Raw genomic sequence first — 21,564 nt, forward strand, 5'->3', positions numbered from 1 at the left:
TGAAGGGTACCTAGAAGAGGAAGGAGGCCGATGACAGAACAATGAACTGTGAAGTGCCCTGCTCAGAGCTGAGGACCCAGGTCTACATAAATAAGCAAATAAAATTACTTAATTAGTTAATTAATTAATTAAATGAATAAATAAATAAATCCATTCTCCTTGCCCTCTTCCATCTCCCCCAGTCTGTTCTGTTCCTTCCTCATGGTCCTGACACCATTCTTTACTCATCCTGCACAAGGATTCTGCCCTGATTCAGTCCCTAGGAATAGCCAGACGTCATCATAAGCCTTTGCTTGCTTGACCAATACTGCCACCTACTGGCCAAGGCTGGATTCCCTTAGAGCCCTGCTCATTCTAGCTGCTAGATGCTCCCCAAAACAGATAGAATTTTAACTATATATGTCTAGGAATAGATTTAAGTATGTTAAACTGCAAGGAAAAGTCACATAAGCAAAGTACTTTTCAATTATGAAAACCATTTTCCTACTGCAGAAAAGAGGCCCTTTAGTGAAGAGATTAATAGACTAAAACCTTAAACCAAGGCAGGACTTTAATTTTCAACCATACCTCATCCCATTAATATTAACTATCTAACTCCTCCCTCAGATTATAATCATGAACTGTTTTATTGTGCTTCTTTCTAGAATCAAAATCCAGAAAAAAATCAACCAGTGGATCAGGGTGGAGAACTAGAACCACACCCCTATATATATGATGTGTGCTTTGCAATAAAAAGAACAGTGAACTACAGTAAAGGCAGTCACTTTAATAAATGGCAAATCAACTCAATGGTGCTATTTTTACATTTTACTTTATATCTTAGACAAATTCCAGATAAACAGTAAAATATCTTAGAGTAGACAAAAATACAAACAAAACTTTACTTATAAAACAAAGCATTGATAAACTGTACTGTGTAAAATTAAAACTCTTTAAGACATGCTTTTCTGCTGTAGCCCTAGCTAACCTAGAACTAGCCTAGTAGACCAGGCTGGCCTTGAACTCACAGAGACCCAACTCCCTCTCTCTCCCAAGTGCTGGGATTAAAGTCATGTGACACCAAAAGAAACCTTAAGAATGAAAACAAACTGGAGAGGGGCTGGAGAGATGGCTCAGAGGTTAAGAGCACTGACTGTTCTTCCAGAGGTCCTGAGTTCAATTCCCGGCAACCACATGGTGGCTCACAACCACCTTGAATGAGATCTGGTGCCCTCCACTGGCATGCAGGCAGAAGGCTGTATACACAATAAATAAATAAAAATATTAAAAAAAAACTGGAGAGAGGTTAAGAACACTGGCTGCTTTTCTAAAAGGCCTGGGTTCAGTTTCCAGCACCTCCATGGTGGCTCACAACCAACTGTAACTACAGTTCCGTGGGATCTGATGCCCACTGTTGACTTCCATGGGCACTGTACCCACATGCTGCACAGACATACATGCAGGTAAAGCATCCATACACATAAAAGCAAATGTTTATTTATTTTGATTTTTGATTTTTGAGGCAGGGTTTCTCTGTGTAACAGCCCTAGCTGTCTTAGACCGTGCTTTGTAGACCAGGCTGGCCTTGAACTCACAGAGATCCCAGTACTTGGGAGGCAGAGGCTGGTGGATTAAAGGCATGTACCACCACATCTGGCTTAAGTGTTAAATTAAAAAAAAACAATAAAAACACATGCCACCAAATAGAAAACATAATGATCAAAGAACTTTGACCCAGAATATGTTTAAGAATGCTTAGAAACCAATGATGCTCTATGACAGGCAACACAATAAAAAGGCAAGCAACATGAGCAATCCCTTCCCCAAGAAATACAATCAAGTGGCTTAATTAGGCTTTAGGAAATTACAAACATTAGGAGACACTACCACACACCCAGAAGAATGACTAAAGCTTTGAGATGCTAGTGTAATAGGGAGGAAACAACTGGAATGTCACTCACAGCTGCTGCAGACCCTGCAAGAACTGACTGTCCTAAGAGCAAACAGCAATGTTTTATAATATGCATTGCTCACGTGAGTCAATGGAAGCACACATTTGTAGAAGCATTGCTCATAGCAGATCTAAACAGATGTATGTCAAAAGCAGGACACACCACACTGTGGAACATCAGTGAAACGGAACCCCCAGAAACTGAACATGAAGTAGACCCAGGTGCAAAGCTATGGCCACAGAGCACATGCCCACTGTTGAGAAAAGAGGCCAGTCACACAGAGGGAGAGTGGCAGAAGAGGAATCCATCTATAGCTTAAAAAGTTGGGGTAGGAGCCGGTATGGTGATGCATGCCTTTAATCCCAGCACTCAGGAAGGAGAGGCAGGTCAATCTATGTGAGTTTGAGGCTAGTCTTGTCTACACACTGAGTAGCAGAATAGCCAGAGCTACATAGTGAGACCCTCTGTCGTCACTCTTGATTTTCTGTCAGCTACCTGGCCCCTATTCGTCATGTTTCACTATCATACAGCCCTGTTTCTTTTAAAACATTAAATGAAGTCACCTACAAAGAACTTTTTCCTGTTTTACTTTAAGTCACTCTGCTTGTGTGTCAACTCCCTTTGTTCCTACCTCCATTGGAACACCTGCTGTCATTCCTAAAACTCTAAAATTATTTTATTGTTTCATAGCTTGAATTGGGCCATGGAATTCAGCACTAAACAAAGCATGGGACACTTTCATAAAGAAAATTCTATCCTTTGGAGAAACAATAACAAAGACATAAATGGGGCAACAAATGATGTTAATTTAAAATTGATCTTTAATCATTGTCTTGGTTAGGGTTACTATTGCTGTGAAGAGCCACCATGACCACAGCAACTCTTACAAGGAAGACATTTAATTGGGAAGACTCACAGTTTCAGAGCTTCAGTTCATTATCATCACGATGGGAAGCATGATGGTGTACAGGTGGACATGGTGTTGGATACATCTTGACATGCAGGCCACAGGAAGTCAACTGAAACACTGGGCAGTATCCTGAGCATAGGAAACCAATCTCAAAGCCCAACCCCATACTTCCTCCAACAAAGCCACACCTCCTAATAGTGCCACTCCCTATGAGATTATAGGGGCCAATAACATTCAAACTACCACATTCCACTTCCTGGCCCCCATAAACTTATAACAGTATCATAATGCAAAATGGATTTAGTCCAATTTCAAAAGTCTCCATTGTCTATCACAGTCTCAACAACATTTTAAAGTCCAAAGTTCAAAGTCTCTACTGAGATTCATGCACTCTCTTAACTGTAATCATGTGTAAAAATCAAAATCAAAAAGCAGATCGCAAACTTCCAACATATAATGGCACAGGGTATATATCACCATTCCAAAAAAGGGAGGGGAGCATAGTGAGGAAACACTGAACCAAAACAAGACTGGAAACCAGCTGGGCAAACTCCAAACTCTACATCTCCATGTCTGATGCCAAAAAGCTCTTCAGATCTCCAACTCCTTTCAGCATTGCTGACTACAATAAACTTCTTTGTCTTGAGCTAATTCCACTCCCTTCTAGCAACTTTCCTCAGAGGGTACCCCATGACTCTGGCATCTCTAACATCTTAGGGTCTCCAAGGCAATCCAGGCTTCAATATCACTACTTCATATAATGGCCTCTCTACTAGGGTCACCCTTGACAAATACCTGGCCTCACTGGCTTTCTGATGGGAGATGTCATTTTGTAAATCTGTCTCTTATTGGTTGTTGAATAAAGCACTGTTAGCTAATAGGGAAGCAAGATAGGTGGGACTAGGAGTCAAGGAGGATTCTGGGAAAGAGAGGCAGAGTTAGACACGATGTAGCTGCCAGAGGAGTAAGAGGTCTGGACCCTTTCTCTGGAAGAGAAATACTTAGATTAACAATTATGGGTTAAATACTTAAGTAAGAGCTATCCAATAGTAAACAAGCAAATGGCCAACAGCTTTATAATTAATATAGTGTCCTGTGAGTTATTTGGGGACCGCAACTGTGGCAGGCCTTAGGTGGCTGGTGGGGGAAAAACCAAAGCAGCTGGCAAGGAAGACCACACTCTACAAATGTTTGTCAGGAGTGAGATATGAATTTCCACATAGAATGACAAAAGCTTAAAAGGAATTTTAGAAACAAAAGAACAGAGAGAAGCATAGCTTCTCGGTAGCAGCTTTTTTCATAGGTGGGCTCTGTTTTGCTAGAGACAAGCAGAGACTCACGCAGCTCACTTAAGGGAGTCTTCCTGACTCAGCATAAGCAAAAAACAAACAAACAAACCACCAGCAAGGTTCTTTTAAGAGGTTCTGCTAACAATTGAATGGTGTGCACGAGCATCTGGCAGTGGCAGTGACCACATCTACAAGCCAGCACCATGCTGCTGGATGTCAACATAGATTGAGGTAGTGAGCTAGAGTTAAACTTATGCCTGCCATGTTGGAAAGCCAGTGGCTGTTTCCACTTTAATTTTAGCAAAGTTCTTTAGCCTATGTAATACACGTGGCCAGAAAAACAAAGTTTTACAGTAAAGTCAGATTCAGATGAAGAAAAATACAGGTAGACTTTGGAGAGTAAAAGAAACAAGATATTGGAAAAAATACAAATAAATAAAGTAACTGGGTGTACTGGCACATGCCTTTAATCCCAGCACTCTAGAGGCAGAGGCAAGTAGATTTCTAAAGAGAAACCCTGTCTCAGAGAAAAATAAATAAAAGTAAAAGAAATAAAGTAATATAAGCCACATAAACATGGAAAAATACACAGAAAGTCTGGATACTGTATACTATTGTGTTTTTCAGTTGTTCAGTGGCTAAGGAAGGAACAACTGCTGAAATATACTTGATTATAAATGCTGCTTATATATTTCAAAAATGCTTTGACTTCTAACTTTAAATATAAGGACTGGTTACTTGGGATAAGAATTTTTGTTGATGTTTCCACAGAAAATGGAAAGCTGTGGATTCCTTCCAGGCTTCTGTGGTTTGATGAAGCAAGACCTCCTAAAGCAATGTCCCGGGTGTCCAACATCTAAAACTGCCGAGATGATGCAGCCTTATGAACTACAAACACAAGGACTTTGGCCAGGTTTCTGAGTTTTGTCATGATCCCCATGGTATGGACAGCGCCCCCTATCAGCAGGAAGCAGTTTGGAATGAGCAACATCCAAAATTCCCATATTGTTTATAGATCTTTGTTTTCATTTGAATGGGGTTGCTTATAACTAGTTAATGATCACAACAAGTCTCTTTTTAAAGGTAAAAGGGGATTGATACAAATTCAAGGTCAATTTTGTGATGTGTATTATTTCTCCTCTTGATTAAATATTGTGATTATACTGATCTTTTAAAATGTAATGCATAATTAAATACAGACTATAGATAGTACTTATAATAGTCAGAACTTATAGTTAGGTAAGTTAGGTTTTCTAGATATACAGAAATATATTTGAGATAGTCTTCAAACCTTTCAAAGACCTTCAGAAAATGGTTTTTAAAATGGTTTAGGTTTTTTCTTGACAATGAGAAATGTCTGCTCCTGGCAGCACCAATTACATCTGAGAGGAAGATGGGCATCGAAGAAACTTGTTATGGAGTTTGCTTTCAACATGGCAAGATGAGTCATTTGGGCAAGAAACCGCTCTTGCCTGGACTGCTTGACTGTTGCTGTATAAACTGGACATGCAGGACCCACAGGAAAGTGACTGCTGAACTCAAACAGTCCTGCAGGGTTCCAGACTTTCTGCAGGACACAAAAAAATGACTGACAGACTGCCAATGCAGATGGACAGCTTGAAATTTCCTGCTTTGCTGAGAAGTCTTCCAGACACACTGTGGCCTATAGGCTGAAGATGGATGCCCCAATGTTACATAGGAAATTTGGATGACTATCCAGGTAGCGAGATGTCTGTCAATTCTAGTATTTATGTATTATCCTTCTGTGATCTTTGATGGAGTTAAAGACAGATAGTTATATAGTTTTCCTTAGTTATGATAAAAGATAAGGTACATATAAGACTTTAGACTCACAAAGATAGGATAGATGATATTTTCTTTAAATCTCACTAAATGTTAATGGACTAAATATTGTAACTATAGTTCTTGATAACTGTTCTGTTATATATAATTTGACTATCTTTTTTTTGTTTTTTGAGACAGGGTTTCTCTGTAGCTTTGGAGGCTGTCCTGGAACTCACTTTGTAGACCAGGCTGGCCTGGAACTCACAGAGATCCACCTGCCTCTGCCTCCAGGGTGCTGGGATTATAATTTGACTATCTTAAAGTTAAAACCTTTCTTTTTATTTAGACAGAAAAGAGGAGATGATGGGAGATGTCATTTTGTAAATCTGTCTCTTATTGGTTGTTGAATAAAGCACTGTTGGCAAATAGGGAAGCAAGATAGATGGGACTAGGAGTCAAGGAGGATTCTGAGTAAGAGAGGCAGAGTTAGACACGATGTAGCCGCCAGAGGAGTAAGAGGTAAGAGGTCCGGACCCTTTCTCCAGTAAGAGAAATACTTAGATTAACAATTATGGGTTAAATACTTAAGTCAGAGCTAGACAGTAGGAAACAAGCAAATGGCCAACAGCTTTATAATTAATATAGTATCCTGTGAGTTATTTGGGGGTTCAGACAACGTGGCAGGGCCCAGGTGACTGGCAAGGAAAAAACTACATTCTACATATGGTGTCACACTCTACAGCTTTCCTTAGGCATGGAGGCAAATTCCATAACCTGTTTCTTCTATCTTTAAATCTAAAGCCAGAACCATGTGGCCAAAGCTGCCAAGTTCTAATGATTGTTTGGGGCTGGAACATGGGCCCTCATTCAATTACATTTTCACCAGCTTTTTGTCCTTCACTGCCTAAGCTTGGCTGTCCTGAAACTGGATTTCTAGATCAGGCTGGCCTCAAACTCAGAGATGTGCAAGCCTCTGCCTTCCAGTGCTGGTATTAAAGGTGTGCTTCATCATACAAGCTCTAAGCTTTTCTTTAGTTTCTTTTCACAAATTTGAAAATTTAGCTGGGTAGGATCTTGCCCTGAGGTCACCACTCCCTTTACTCCATTTCTTAATCCATTTATATCCTTGAAGACAGGATTTAGTTCCATTCCACTTTCTTTCTCTCCTCAAAATTTATATTTTATAATTTACCTTGCTCAGCTTGCTCCTTTTCATTATAAATCTTCATTAGAGCTACCACTAATATCTACAAGACGGAGTCTATACTAGGCTGTTTTGAGATTTCTTCTGCCAACAGAGTTAATCCAAACCTCTCCACTTTAGCCTCAGGCAGACTTTTTGGACAAGGACCAAAAGCAGCTACTTTCTTCACCAAAATACCACAAGACCAGTCTCTAGGCCACATACTAATACTCTTCTCTGAAACCTCTTGATCACAACAGTTCATCAAATCACCCTTAGCACTATTATCTTCCATGTTCCTATTAGTATGGCCCATATTAAGCAGCCCTTAAAGCATTCCACTGCTTTCTTAACCCAACGTACCAAAGTTCAAAGTCCTCCAAACAAAAACATGGTCAGGCCTATCACAGCAATACTCCAGTCCCTGGTATCAACTTCTGTCTTAGTTAGGGGGTTTATTGCTGTGAAGAGACACTATAACCACTGCAACTCTTTTTGTGTATGTGACAAGGTTTCTCTGTAGCATTGGAGGCTGTTCTGGAACTCACTCAGTAGACCAGGCTGGCCTCGAACTCACAGAGATCTGCCTGTCCCTGCCTCCCTAGTGCTGGAATTAAAGGCATGTGCCCCACCCCCCATTCACTGCAACTCTTATTTTAAAAAATCAGTTGGGGTGGTTCCCTTATAGTTTCAGAAGTTCAATCCATTATCACCATGAGGGGAAGCATCATGGTGCGTAGGCAGACATGGTGCTGCCTACATCTTGACTTGCAGGGAACAGGAAGTCAACTAACACTGGGCAGTATCCCGAGCATAGGAAACCTCAATGCCCGCCCCCAATAGGGGCACACTTCCTCCAACAAGGCCATACCCTCTCCAAAAAAGCAACACCTTCTATAGTGCCATTTCCTGTGAGATTATGGGGGCCAGTTACATTCAAACTACTACAAGGATCTTCATAATGCTAAGGGAAATTCCTCAATTGGTGAACACTGATAAATCAACTCTAAAATCCTGCAAAAGACCAAGAAAGGCCAAGATTAAGGGAGAGGCAGCAAGGAAATCTGATAGAAATTTTTAACTAGTGAATGAAATAAAAGGCCAACCGAATTAATATATACTACTCAAAAATCCTGAAGTACCACAAAGAATAGCTGCATGCATATGTAAGCATTCCCCACAGGTATTTTATAGAAATGCACAATTTTTAGTGTACTAGAAGTTGAGATACACCTGCTTCTGCCTTCTGAGTGCTGGGATTAAAGGTGTGCACCACCTCTAACCAGCTACAAAGCATATTTTATATTAAAATTCATCCTCTCCCTTTATTGCCTGTGAACTTTCTGGGTAGGAAATTGTTTGTTTATATCTGTTCTTTGCATTACTCTCAGAAAGTGTTAGATAAAATGCTTATAGAGGGGCTGGAGAGATGGCTCTGCAGTTAAGAGCACTGACTGTTCTTCCAGAGGTCCTGAGTTCAATTCCCAGCAACCACATGGTGGCTCACAACCACCTTGAATGAGATCTGGTGCCCTCTGCTGGCATGCAGACAGAATACTGTATACACAACACATAAATATATAAAATATAAAAAAAAATCTTTCTTTAAAACAAATGCTTATAGATTGGTGTTTATCAGTAACTAGAGAGTGATAGGGAATGGTCTTCTGTGTATATGTTTGTCTGATTTGTATAAATAAAGCACTGTTGGCCAATAGGGAAGCAAGATAGGTGGGACTAAGAGTCAAGGAGGATTCTGGGAAAGTGAGACATAGTCACAATGTAGGACACCAGAGGAGTAAGAGGTCTGGACCCTTTCTCCAATAAGAGAAGGTCACATGGAAATACTCAGATTAGCAGTTATGGGTTAATAATTAAGTCAGAGCTAGCCGATAAGAAACCAAGCAAATGGCCAACAGCTTCATAATTAATATTGCCTCCTGTGTGTTCATTTGGGACTGATGTGGCTCTGGGACCAGGCTGGCAGGAAGACTGCACATTACAGACTTTTAAATAGAATAAACTCATATAAAGGAAGGGGTGAGAAAGGGAGGGAAGGAAGGGAGAGAAGGGAGGGAGGGAGGGAGGAAGGGAGGAAGGAAGAGAGAGAAGGGGAAGGAGAGAGGGAGGGAGAAGTCTGTCCCTCTAAGCACAAGCCTCGCCTACTTCCACTAACAGATTGGGGTTCTGGGCTCCTGGCAACCCTGTCTGCATATGGTGTACCTGCCTAGGGAACAGAGCTCAGGGCCCTTTCCAACTGTAGTCAGTGACTAAGCCCAGGCCTGACACATTTTCTATTTATGGTCGTTGTTTCTAACAATGTGTCAACTCTACCTATATATCACAGAGAGGCAGGGATGTTTACGTGGCCTCTGCCAAACGCAGTCACTCCATGCAGCTTGCACACTGCTAGATGACTCCTGGAGAGGGCATTACAAGGCTTTATTTTGTTTTGGGTATTTGAGGAGACTTGCTATGCCACCCAGGCTGGCCTTGAATTTATACACTACTGCCTCCACCTCCTGAATACTGGGATTCTAGGTGTGAGATTTTGAGATTTTGAAACAAGAAAAAACACTTCCAGCAAAAAAAGAAAAAAAAAACTCTCCACCTAATAAAGTCAGTGAAGTGTGCCAAGCTGCATAAATTTACCTGGACACCTTGTGAAAATGGCTGGAAGGGAACATTTAGTCCAACATCACATCAAACATGTCAGATGGAACTAACATGTTCTCACAGTTCTGGACTCAAAGGCCAGTAACCACCAGGTTTGCTCGATATCAAAAGTTCAGGAAAAAGGCAAAGCTGAAAATGGTGTCCCCTGCACACCCCCATCACCCTCTTCACTAGAGCTTGAGACTATGTGTTTTGTTTGACAGTGTCCCTAAGCAAAGGGACAAAACCAACATGAGTTAAAACTGCTAACCAAAGGCATGATCAGAGTTGGGCAAGAGGTAGGGATTCTTTCCTGAGCCAAATACCTTTATTACACAGATCTCAACACTTTGTACCAGTATTGATTATAGCATTAGGAAATTGTACTCTTATCATAATCTTATGGCAATGCAATAATAAGTATGTTGTTGCACACACACTTGAAGTCTCAGCACTCGGGACTAGAGGCCGAAGGATCAGAAGTTCAAGGTCATCCATGGCTACATAAGTGAGTTTCAAGGCCAGCCTGAGCTACATGAAATCCTATCTTAATAAATAAATTTTAAGAATACTAGGTTTAGTCAATCTTTCAAATTCCAGAATTTCTGATTATTACTATCACAAATAAGGATTCTGGAATGAGCACTCTCAAAAGAACTGATACTGCTTCAGAAGTAAAACCACCTAGCTTTGGGGTTGGTTAAAAAAAAGTAGCTCAGGGGCTGGAGAGATGGCTCAGAGATTAGAGCACTGACTGCTTTTGCAGGGGCCTCGAGTTGGGCTCCCAGTACCCACACATGTGGATTATAACCACCTATAACTCCAGTTCCGGGGATCTAATGCTGCCTTCTGGCCTCTGCAGGCACCAGGCGCACACATGGTACACAGATATACACACCACAAAACACATAAAATATTTTTTTAAATTGTTCATTATCTCAGAAACAAGTATGAAAGAGAAAATTATCAAGCCCCGTGAAAATGGCTCTCCAGAAGCCATCGTGGTTTGGCACAACTGACACTTGTGACTCACCTCTGCCGAAGTACAGACTTTCCTGTTTACAGTAGTGGCAGAGCGACCCCTTCCCTCCAGGGCCAGCTAATCTCCAGTGCTCCCTTTGACTCAACCACATGTGATTCCTTCCCTTCTCCCTCAGCCCTTCTCCCTATCCCCAGCTGGGTCAAAGGGGAGTGAGTTACAGGAACCTCTCATGTCCTGGAGCATGTGTGTACTTTAAATACTTCCTGGGCTGAGGACAGCCAGCTCTTGTGACGATGTCCTGTAGCAGCTTGTAGGCTTCTTCCACAGACTGGGAGTTAACATTTTAATTCTCAGGGTCTCTGCTTCGCCCCCCAAGCCTGGAAACTCCTTCCCCGTCTCACCATTTCACCTCTCTCTTAACTATTCCAGGCATCTTCAACTGTCTCCAACTGGAGGAGCGTCCCTGGAAGCTCAAGGAACAGGCTCACCTGGTATTTCAGTGGCAAACAAGAGAGCCTGCCTCCAACAAGGGGACACTAGCACCAGGGTAGTCCTCTGATGGCCACACACACTGTGGTACCTGCTACCCATGCTCATACACACAAGCACACCACACACATATTATACATGAATACACAAAGCCTTTCTTTAAATTTTACCATGGGGGTACACTTAAGATTAACTGTGCAGCCATTAAGAACAAGCATGGCCAGCCTGGTCTACAAGAGCTAGTTCCAGGACAGCCTCCAAAGCCATAGAGAAACCCTGTCTCGAAAAACCAAAAAAAAAAAAAAAAAAAAAAAAAAAAGAACAAGCATGGGCCAGGCGTTGGTGGCGCACGCCTTTAATCCCAGCACTTGGGAGGCAGAGGCAGGCAGATCTCTGTGAGTTCGAGGCCAGCCTGGTCTACAGAGCTAGTTCCAGGACAGTCTCCAAAACAATACATAGGCACCCTGTCTCAAAAAACCAAAAAAAAAAAAAAGAACAAGCATGGCCACCACCTCTGTCTACAACTTCTTCACGTCACCCCCCCCCCCAACTAAAACTCTATGCAGTCAAAATGCGAGCAATGGGTAAGAGCACTTGTTGCACTCTCTTAAGGGCCTGAGTCCACATCTGCAACACCTCTGTAAGAAGCCATGCATGGTAGACGCATGTGTGCTTTGGGCAGGGAGGAGACAGGAGGATGGCTGGGGTTTTCCAATTGCCAACCTAAGCTCCGGGTTCACTGAGAAGGCCTAGATCAAGGAAATAAGGTCAAACATGAGACAGGACACTGGATGGCCTCCTCTGACCCCCCTACATGTACACACAAGCACACTTTAAAAGTCAAATTGGCTACAGAATGTCCAACAATGGGACTAAGAATCCTTTTCTGTGCCTGAGACTGTGGGAACACCAGACCTTGCGCAGAGACCCACTTCTCCATCAGCCTGAGAGTAGGCAGCTGTAAGACAATGTTTACTAAAAACAATACAATGCCCGGGGCAATAAGTTCCTGAAAAGGGCTGGCCCATGGGAACTGCCCTGATCTCGACCTTTTCCAAAGACTAACCACCTCTTCTGACACACCCAAGTCAGTTACTGGTGTCAGAGCAGAACCAGCCAGGGGTAAGGAGGGAGCTGAAGCTTTTCTGGAGAGAGGCCTTTCTTGGGAAGTTTTTCTTGAGCCTTTTTGGGGCCTGCTTAAAGTTTTCTTTACATCGTTGACTGGTCTCTGTGTCATCAATCCCGACACCCTCCGCACATTCTAGGATACAGGCTGCACAGAGGGCATGGCATGAGACATTCAATGACAAGTGGAAGTTCACTACACATATGCCATGTAGGAAAGTGTTACCGGAGGAAGATTTTCCGGAATCTACCCTGCAAGATTTGACAAACACCAGACAAGCCAGTTTTTCTTCTTGGCCTGGACACGCTGATGGGTTGAGCACTCACCTTTGATTCACACCCATTTCTAACTCCACACTTGCTGCCATCTTGGTCATTTCCCCTCAAGCAGCAGCAAGCTGCCTGCTGTCAGGTGTCTCACAAGCCCCCACAGAAACACAGGTTCACTCTTCCAGAGCCTGCATTTCCTGGTTTGTAGTTCTCCTCTATAACCAAATCAAACTCTGTTGCTTTTATATGAGCTCACTGATATTTTCTGGACACCAAGATCTACTATTCACTTTAGTATGAGTAAGTGAGACTACACAGAAAGATGGGGAAAAATAAGGGGCACAGAAAGGGAAAAGAAGCCCTTTGGGGTTTCTGGCCAAAATCTAGAAATTTTAACACAACAGATAAACTCAAATTGCCTATGGAACTAATGCTTTCTTTTCCTAAAGACTTCTTGACTAAGATGTGAAAGCAGACTATGTCTGCAGCCAGCATCTGACCTTGAGCTTAACCCCTTTAGCCTCTTTCTTATTCACAAGCCCATACCATGCACCTGAGAAAACCACCTTAGTTTCATTCTATTTTTATATGCATGGGTGTTTTGTCTGCATGAATATCTATGCACAACACACATGCCTGGTGCCCTTGGAGGCCAGAAGAGGATATCAGATCCCCTGGAGCTGGAGTTACAGCCACTTTTGGGTCAGTGTGTGAGTGGAGGGAATCAAACATAGATCCACTGAACCAACTCTCTAGTGCCTAGCTTTTTTTGTTTGTTTTTAGGTTTTGAGACAGGGTTTCTCTGTGTAGTGCTGGCTGCCCTGAAACTCATTCTGTAGACCAGGCTAATCTCCAACTCACAGAGATCCAACCCATCTCTGCTTCCTTAGTGCTGTGGATAAAGGTGTGTGCCACCCCTGCACATTCCCTAGCTTCATTTTTTAAAAGGAAATCCTTTAAGAATAAGTAAAGGACCCAGTGTTGTGGCCACACCTTTAATTCTCTATGACTTTGAGGTCAGCCTGGTCTACCTAGTGAGTTCTACGCCACACAGAACCCTGTCTCAAAATAAAATGACAAAAACCCCAAACTAAGTAAACCAGTTTATATTTAATTATACTTGGTGAACTTTAATTTTTAAAATCTACTTAATCTTCATTGTAGACAATGTTGTAAAAAATAAAACTAAACTCTGCTTATCTTTAAACCTCACTGTAAACCACCCCCTTTGGACAGCATGACCTTAAAAACCACCAGGTCAAGTATGCTGCCATTGCAAAGACACCCAGGTGCAAATCTCTTGAGAAGCCCATACCTATGTCTTTGGTATGTGCTGTTTCCTAATGATCTCCACATGCCTCCACTTCCATTTAAGTGCATCCTAACCCTTGTGTCTATGCAATAAAGCAACCTTTGCCTTATTCGGTCTTGTTCTGAAATTCTTATCAGTGTAAGTCAAAGTAATTGGTGTCATAATTGGGTGCAGGTCCATAAGGAGGAAGGAAGCATCTCCCACAGCTGGTGGCTGTTCTGGGCTGGAGCTCCTCACACCAGCCTTGGTACCTCATTTCCTATGCAGAATCATACACATGGTAAGAAAAGTGTCTTCTTCCTCTACCCTTCCTAAAGCCCCAGACTCCTTAAAGTGCAGAAAAACAAGGTTGCCATGCAAATGCATTTGATGCAAGTTTCACACATCAGTCATCCCAACATAATGAAGGCCTGTGTCAATAAAGCTAGGTTTCTCTTGTTGAAACAGGGGCTTACCTAGCTCAGAATGGCCTTAAACTCACTATATAAATGAGGCTGGATTTGGATCCTGATGTCCCTGCCTCAGTTTCCTGAGTTCTAGGGTTGTGGAAGCAGAGTGCTTTCATATTAGGCTTGATAAAGAGTGGGGAGCTATAGAAATCATGATAGGACAAAGGGGTTCATGCAGTGTAATGCACACAGTGTGGTTCTCACAACATGATAAGCTAGGGCGGCAGGACCTGCTCCATGTCCTTGTAGGAGGGTCCTCTCACAGGAAAGCTAAAATTGTCTCCAACATTTAAGTTTCTTCCATGGAAGATACATCATATACTGGGGCGGGGCACATTGGGAGGGGGAAATCTGGAGGTGGCACATTTGGAGGGGGAACTTTTGGAAGGGGAATATTTGGAGGTAGCACATATCAGCACCCATTATCACAGAGTGTTTGCACTTTCATGATTGACTTACTTCACTTTGCATCTTTGAAGGTTCATCCATCCTAGCACTTGAGAGGGAGAGGCAGGCAGGTCTGACTTTGAGGTCAGTCTGGTCTACAGAGTGAGTTCTAGGCTTCCATTCACTATGGACCACTCTGCGTCTTTTGGCTCACACTGTCTGACTTCCAACCACCCCTCTCATGTGCTCCACAAGCTAGCGTTTAGGGCCACTGGCAATACATGTGTGTGCTTCTAAGCATAGACATTGGCCAGCTCCACTCAGGGCCCTCGCCTGCATTATTCTCAAGTTTATCTCCACATTCTGATTCACAGATGTGCCTGGTCTCTGGATTTCCTGTTGGAGGAAACAGCTTCCTGGTTGGTTCATTAAAAAGTTGAATATCATTTTACATTTGCATGACAGCCATCTTCTTACCAGTGTTTGAAGAACTATCCTTTAACAAAGGCTAAGTCACACCGGTACAGGAGTTAATTCCTTGTTTCTCAGGAGGTCTGTGGAACAGCAGCCTGAATGGCCAGACCTGGAACACTCATCAGAAAACAAGACTGCTGGCCAGACGTCAGAGTTAAAGCCACGCCAGGTTGGTACACATCCTGCTCACCTCTGGTGTGGGGGAACTAGATCTGCCCGTCTACCCAGCCTTCCCTGGGCTTTACTGTTGTCCTTCTACTTGGTGTAGTCACACAGCTCACTGCCAGCAGTCCCATCTCTGAGAGCCAGCCCCAAACTCACGGACCTCACTTTAGGGAGGAAAAAGACATGCTCCTCTGGCTCACTGCTTCTCCACTGGGACCATAGCAGGGAGAATAACTGCTTCCCAAGGCTGGGAAGGACAGAGAGTGGCAGAAACCAAATCCTTCGAGGCTCTTTGAAGTTCAGATAAAAATATTTTTCATACTTAATTTTTCTTACCAGGGAGAATTTAGTTTTTAACTTTAAAATGATAAACATAGTTGAGAAACACCAGTTTGAGTGCTGGGACATAGCTCAGTGGTATAGGTCCTTGTCTAGCATGAACCGGACCCTAAGAGAAGAAAGAGAAAAACAAAGGACTCAAAGGACCCACCCATGCTTCAATCAGTCTCGCCTTTCCAGTGTCACGTGGTGCTCTCTATCCAGATTTCTGTGCTGCCTCTTGTTCCTTAAATCAACTGGTAATGAGTGTCTGTGACTCATGATTGTGAGCATGGTGGCACACCTGACTTCTGGCCTGGTGAGGTTCACAATCCAGTGGGGGTCAGGTATAGCGATAACAACTCAAGAGGTCTGAGACCAAAAAGAACAAAAGAGAAGCACAAAAGGATGCTGACAGGGAACTTGGCAAATGAAGGAAAAAGTAACATAAATCTATAAAGTAAATGTGGCTGCTCAGAATGACACTAGAAACCACGCCCTCCACACCGTGGGTGGGGAAGGAGAAAGAGTGGACATGCATGTTCTACGATGTCATGGGTATTAGGGAATTGAGAAGCACCCGTTCTAAGGCTACAGACGGTGATATAGTGATGTCCGGCTAATACTGGTTCACACTGAAGTCAGCAGCATGTAAATAGATGAAACACGTCACCCGAGAGCACAAGTAGTAATCAGGTTTGCCTCATTAGAGTCTCCACATCAATTCAAATTTGCAGCAGCCAGACTACAAAAGGCAAGAGTTCAAGTTTGCCAATAATCTCAGGTAAACAATTTGCCCCACCCAGCACTCCCTGCTGTTGCCATCTGGAGCCCCACCAGGACCCAAAGCAGTGGATCTACTCCATCCTAAATGGGGTTTCCAGAACTCCAGAACAGAAACAGAGTAACTCTCTTCTTCGGCAGAGTTAACCCCTGGCCCTCCCATTCCCACCCCTAATCCCCCCCCAACCTCTGAGTCTGGTGGCTTACAGGACCAAATGCTGATTTAAGAAGAATGATTTGGGGGCTGAAGAGATGGCTCAGTGATTTAGAGAACCTGGTGAGGACCCAGGTTGAATTCCCAGCACCCACATGGTGACTCACAACCATCTCTAACTGCAGTTCCAGGGGATCCGGTACATTCTTCTGATGTGTGCACCAACCACATATAGGGTGCACAGAAAGATATACATGCAGGCAAAGGTTTTATACACAAATCTAAAAAACGAGCTTCTACAAAAGAACAATTTCACAATTACAAAACTAGCTTTGCCCTCCCATATTTAGACTCTTTCCCTTAGATACAGCTGCTGCACAAACACAGAATGCCAGACTCTAAGTAAAATGGCCACACAGGTCTCCCACTGCCACTGTAACCACAAGCAGTTGCTCGCAACAACAGAGATCTTGCCTGACAGTTCTGAGGGTCACAAATCCAAAATGCATCTTAGAGGGCTCAAGCCGAAGGTTGGTTCCTCCTGCAGGCCCTTTTCTGTACCTCTTTGGTGTGCCCCAGATGCCCTGACTCAGGTCCTTACGTCATGCCAATCTGCTCTCGTTCTCGATGACTGCTCTGGCTAGGCCTGGCCTTCTGCTCCCCTCCAATAAAAACACGTGCTTGATGTCATGAGGCCCACCTGGACAGCACAGCACAAAGCTCTCCATCTGCCCATCCTTAACCACAAAGCTGCAGGCTGGTGTACATACAGATTTGGGGCCTTAGGCTGTGGATATCTTTGGCTCGGTAGCAAATAACTAGATGTGTGTCTCCATCAGTAGTGGACTGGTTAAATAAATTAAGATAAATTGCTATAACAGAATGGAAGGCCGGGCGTTGGTGGCGCACGCCTTTAATCCCAGCACTTGGGAGGCAGAGGCAGGCGGATCTCTGTGGGTTCGAGGCCCGCCTGGTCTACAAAGTGAGTTCCAGGACAGCCTCCAAAGCTACAGAGAAACCCTGTCTCGAAAAACCAAAAAAAAAAAAAAAAAAAAAAAACAGAATGGAATACCATCAGTCTTCCAACAATGAGAAAACTCATTATGAACTAAAAAGAAAGCTGTTCAGAATGCAATGTTCACAGGAAAGAGTCAAACACAGGTCAGAGAAAGAAATGCCAACACAAATAATCTGCTTCTATTCCTAATATTGTTAAAAGTATATCAGGCTAGAAAGCAATGGATAGAAATGGGGTGTGAACGTTACCAAATGATTTTTCACTAAATGCTCCATAATTTTTTGTTTCTGAAACTTGTAATTACAGCACTTATCCAGAAAGTGAGACAATATCCAAAAAGAGGAAAAAGAAATCAAAGAGGAAAGACAGTGATAGATGGAGATTCCAGGGCAGGTGGAACCAAGCTAGCGGGCTGGGTCTCTCAAGGCAAGTGACACAGGTAGTGGCTAAGGCTATAGCACAATGGTGGCACACTCACCAAGACGCAAGACACTGCACCACAAACAAACAAAAACACTAGATCATACAGGATTCCAGCGCTACATAACCAATTACAGCAGTTCACTCTGCAAACAGCCACCATCAAATGAGTTCTGTGGGACGGATACCCAAAAGGAAATATGGGTGAAAGACTTGCATGGACACTTCATATAAATACATTTAAGTAGCCTATAAAAATACATTTAAAAACTTAATAGCATTAGTTAATGTAGAAAGTATAATGAGACACATCTGCTTTGAGGAGAAGGGGCAGGGCAAACATCAGCAAGCACAGAGAACAGCTGGGCTCCGAGGCACTGCTGGTACAGTACCATGCTGCACACATGGTAGCTATTAGAGGCGCATGTACCTGGGCAAACCTTGCCACTTGGTAGGACATTCTACTCTTGAGCATGTTCCAACTGAAATGCACATGTACAGGGAAAAGGGAGCTTTCATTCACCGTTAGTAGGATTGCAAGCTGGTCCAGGTGCTCCAGAAATCAGTGTGGAGAATTCTCAAAAAGCTAAAAATAAATCTGCCAAGTGACCCAGCTATACGGCTCTTTGGCATATGCTCAAAGGACTCCACATCCTACTCCACAGATACTTGCTCAGCCATGTTCACAATAGCTAGGAAATGAAAACAAACAAAATGTCCCTCCACCGATGAATGGATAATGAAAATGCGGTACATATACACTATGGAATACTATTCAGCTGTAAAGAAAAAATCAAATCAGGAAATTTGCAGGTAAATGGGTGGAATTAGAAAAGATCATATTGTGAGATGTATCCCAAACCCAGAAAGACAAATGTGGCAGCGCCTACCTCCAAATCGTCAGATGTGAGTATGTAGCTTGTAGTAACTACAGACATCAGGAAGGTAAAAGAGGACCATTGCTGGGGTGGGGGTCGGGGAACAATAAAGGGGGAAATAACAGGGCAGAAATGATCTAATCAGGGAATGGGAAAAGGGGGCTCTTTATGGTGGAAGGAGAGTAAGATAACAGTAAGGAGGTCTGAAAACGTCATAAGAAACCATGCTGTTAACTATCTATCTAAAAAACTATAATACACATAAGTCTATGTATAAATAGTTTAAAAGTAATTTTCCCATCTGGGCCAACAAAGCTCCCTCCAAGAGCCAAAGATCACCTGGCACAAATCCCAATACCAGACATGAGAAGCCCTCATTTGAGTTGTTGGTCTTGGTTGTCCAGAAGACTCCTGTAACAGGACAAGTTACTGCTATTGCTCTTGGCTGGTGATCACCCCCACCCCCAGGTGGAAGGTACAGTCCCTATTGCTGAAGACAGCAAGCACTTGAGACACAGCCCAGAGACCCGAGCTGGAAGTGACTTGAAAGCCTCCTCCCTGAGGACTAGCTCTCATGGTACCAGAAAGCACCACGTAAGCTTCCAAAAGAGGGAAGTAATCAGACAGTCCTAACAAATTATGGCACCGACGAACCACAATGACAAGCATGGGATAATAATCCCAAGGGTGCAGTTGTGCTAACATTTGTGCTGTGAGTGATCACATGGGGTATTAGTTAGCTTTCTGTTGCTGTCATAAACACATGAGCAAAAGCAACTTGGGGAGAGAGACGTTCATTTTGTTTACACTTCCACACCACATTCCATCACACAGAAGGGAGTCAGGGCAGGAACCTGGAGGCAGGAGCTGACACAGAGGCCATGGAGGGGTGCTGCCTACTGACTTGCTCCTCATGGCTTGCATGGCCTGCTTTCTTATGCCATCCAGGATCACCTACCCCAGGTGACATTACCCACAGTGGTCTGGATCAATAATAACACAACCACAGACTTGCCCACAGGCCTGTCTAATACAGAAAAATTCCTCAAGTAATGTTCCCTCTTCCCACATGGTTTTAACTTGAGCTGACAAAACAAACAAAAAACACTAACCAACACACATGGATGTAATAAGTTTTCAATTTATCACTAAACAGTGTAGGATTTTTTTTTTGGTTTTTCAAGACAGGGTTTCTCTGTATTGTTTTGGAGGCTGTACTGGAACTCCATCCTTAGACCAGGCTGGCCTCGAACTCACAGAGATCCGCCTGCCTCTGCCTCCTAAGCGCTGGGATTAAAGGCATGTGCCACCAATGCCTGGCATCACTTAAAAATAAATGTTTAGCAGGGCAGTGGTGGTGCACACCTTTAATCCCAGCCCTTGAGAGGCAGAAGCAGGTGAACCTCTGAGTTCAAGGCCAGCCTGGTCTACAGAGTGAGTTCCAGGATAGCCAGGGCTACACAGAGAAACCCTGTCTCAAGAAAAAAAAAAAAAAAGCAAACAAATGAATAGACCCTGCCTCCTAGAGAGGAGCAATACACTCAGAGACCAAGACTTTTTCCAACAGTGCTGATTTTGTTCACCAGAGAACCCATGTAATCCCAAATAAGTGACACCCAGATTGTCTCACACTGACCGCGTCTGTAAGGTTGTTTTGTTGTTTTCTCCACGTCCGTGGTCCTGGGCATAGAATCAAGTGTTCTACCCTTGAGCTTCATCACCAGTCTATATGAGCATTTCAAAAAGTTTTCACATTTATATTATTTGTGGGGGGAAGGGTGCTGCATACATGTCACAGCATACACACGAGGTAAGAGGACAGTTTTGGAGAGTAGGTTCTCTCTACACATGGTTCCAGAGACTGAACTCGGGTTTCAGGATTGGCAGCAATCACTTTTACCTGCTAAGCCATCTTGCCAGCCCCTATAAGGTCACTGCTTTTTATTGTCAACATAGTTAGTTCAAGGGATGAAATATGGAATCCTCTATGTAAAGCAAGTACTATACCTCTGGGCAACATTGGCCGGTCTACACAGTCATTTTCAAGACTGATTCTGGGATTGATTTTTCCTCCCATACGTTTGTTTATTCACATTAAATGTGACTAGGAGGATTCAAGAGTCAAGGTCTTGGGCTGGGGGTGTAGTGCTGGTATAGACCCATAAAGTAGACATGGATGCACAGACCTGTAATCCTAGCACTGGAAAAGTGGAGAAAGGAGGATCAAGGGTTCAAGGTCATCCTCAGCTACATATAGAGTTCAAGGTCAGCCAGACATCCATGAGGCCCTGTCTCAAGGAAGTTTTCTCATGGAAGAAATAGACTGATCATAGCTTGTTAGAGAAAAAAAAAAACAAAACAAAACATGCAGACTCAGTACCAAGGAGATAGATCAACTCTGGGTCAGGGGTTAACGGAGGATAAGCCATTGCACCAAGTTTCTAAGAAATGGTGGCACACAGGATCAGGGTTTTGGGTTGTTTTTGTTTTGTTTTTTTAACATTTCTTTTTATTTTGTATGATGAGAGCAATGTGCGTGCAAGAACCTGTAGAGGGCGCTGTTGGATCCCCTGGAATTAGAGTTAAC

General features: G+C 43.2%; 1 protein-coding gene across 2 annotated transcripts in view; it reads right to left on the minus strand.

The window, feature by feature from the left end:
• Positions 1-21,564, minus strand: part of Fank1 (fibronectin type III and ankyrin repeat domains 1) — a 109,181-nt gene that overhangs the window by 79,643 nt on the left and 7,974 nt on the right. The window lies entirely within an intron of this gene.

Source organism: Mesocricetus auratus, unplaced genomic scaffold, assembly GCF_017639785.1.
Source record: "Mesocricetus auratus isolate SY011 unplaced genomic scaffold, BCM_Maur_2.0 Super-Scaffold_4256, whole genome shotgun sequence".
Classification (NCBI taxonomy): Eukaryota; Metazoa; Chordata; class Mammalia; order Rodentia; family Cricetidae; genus Mesocricetus; species Mesocricetus auratus.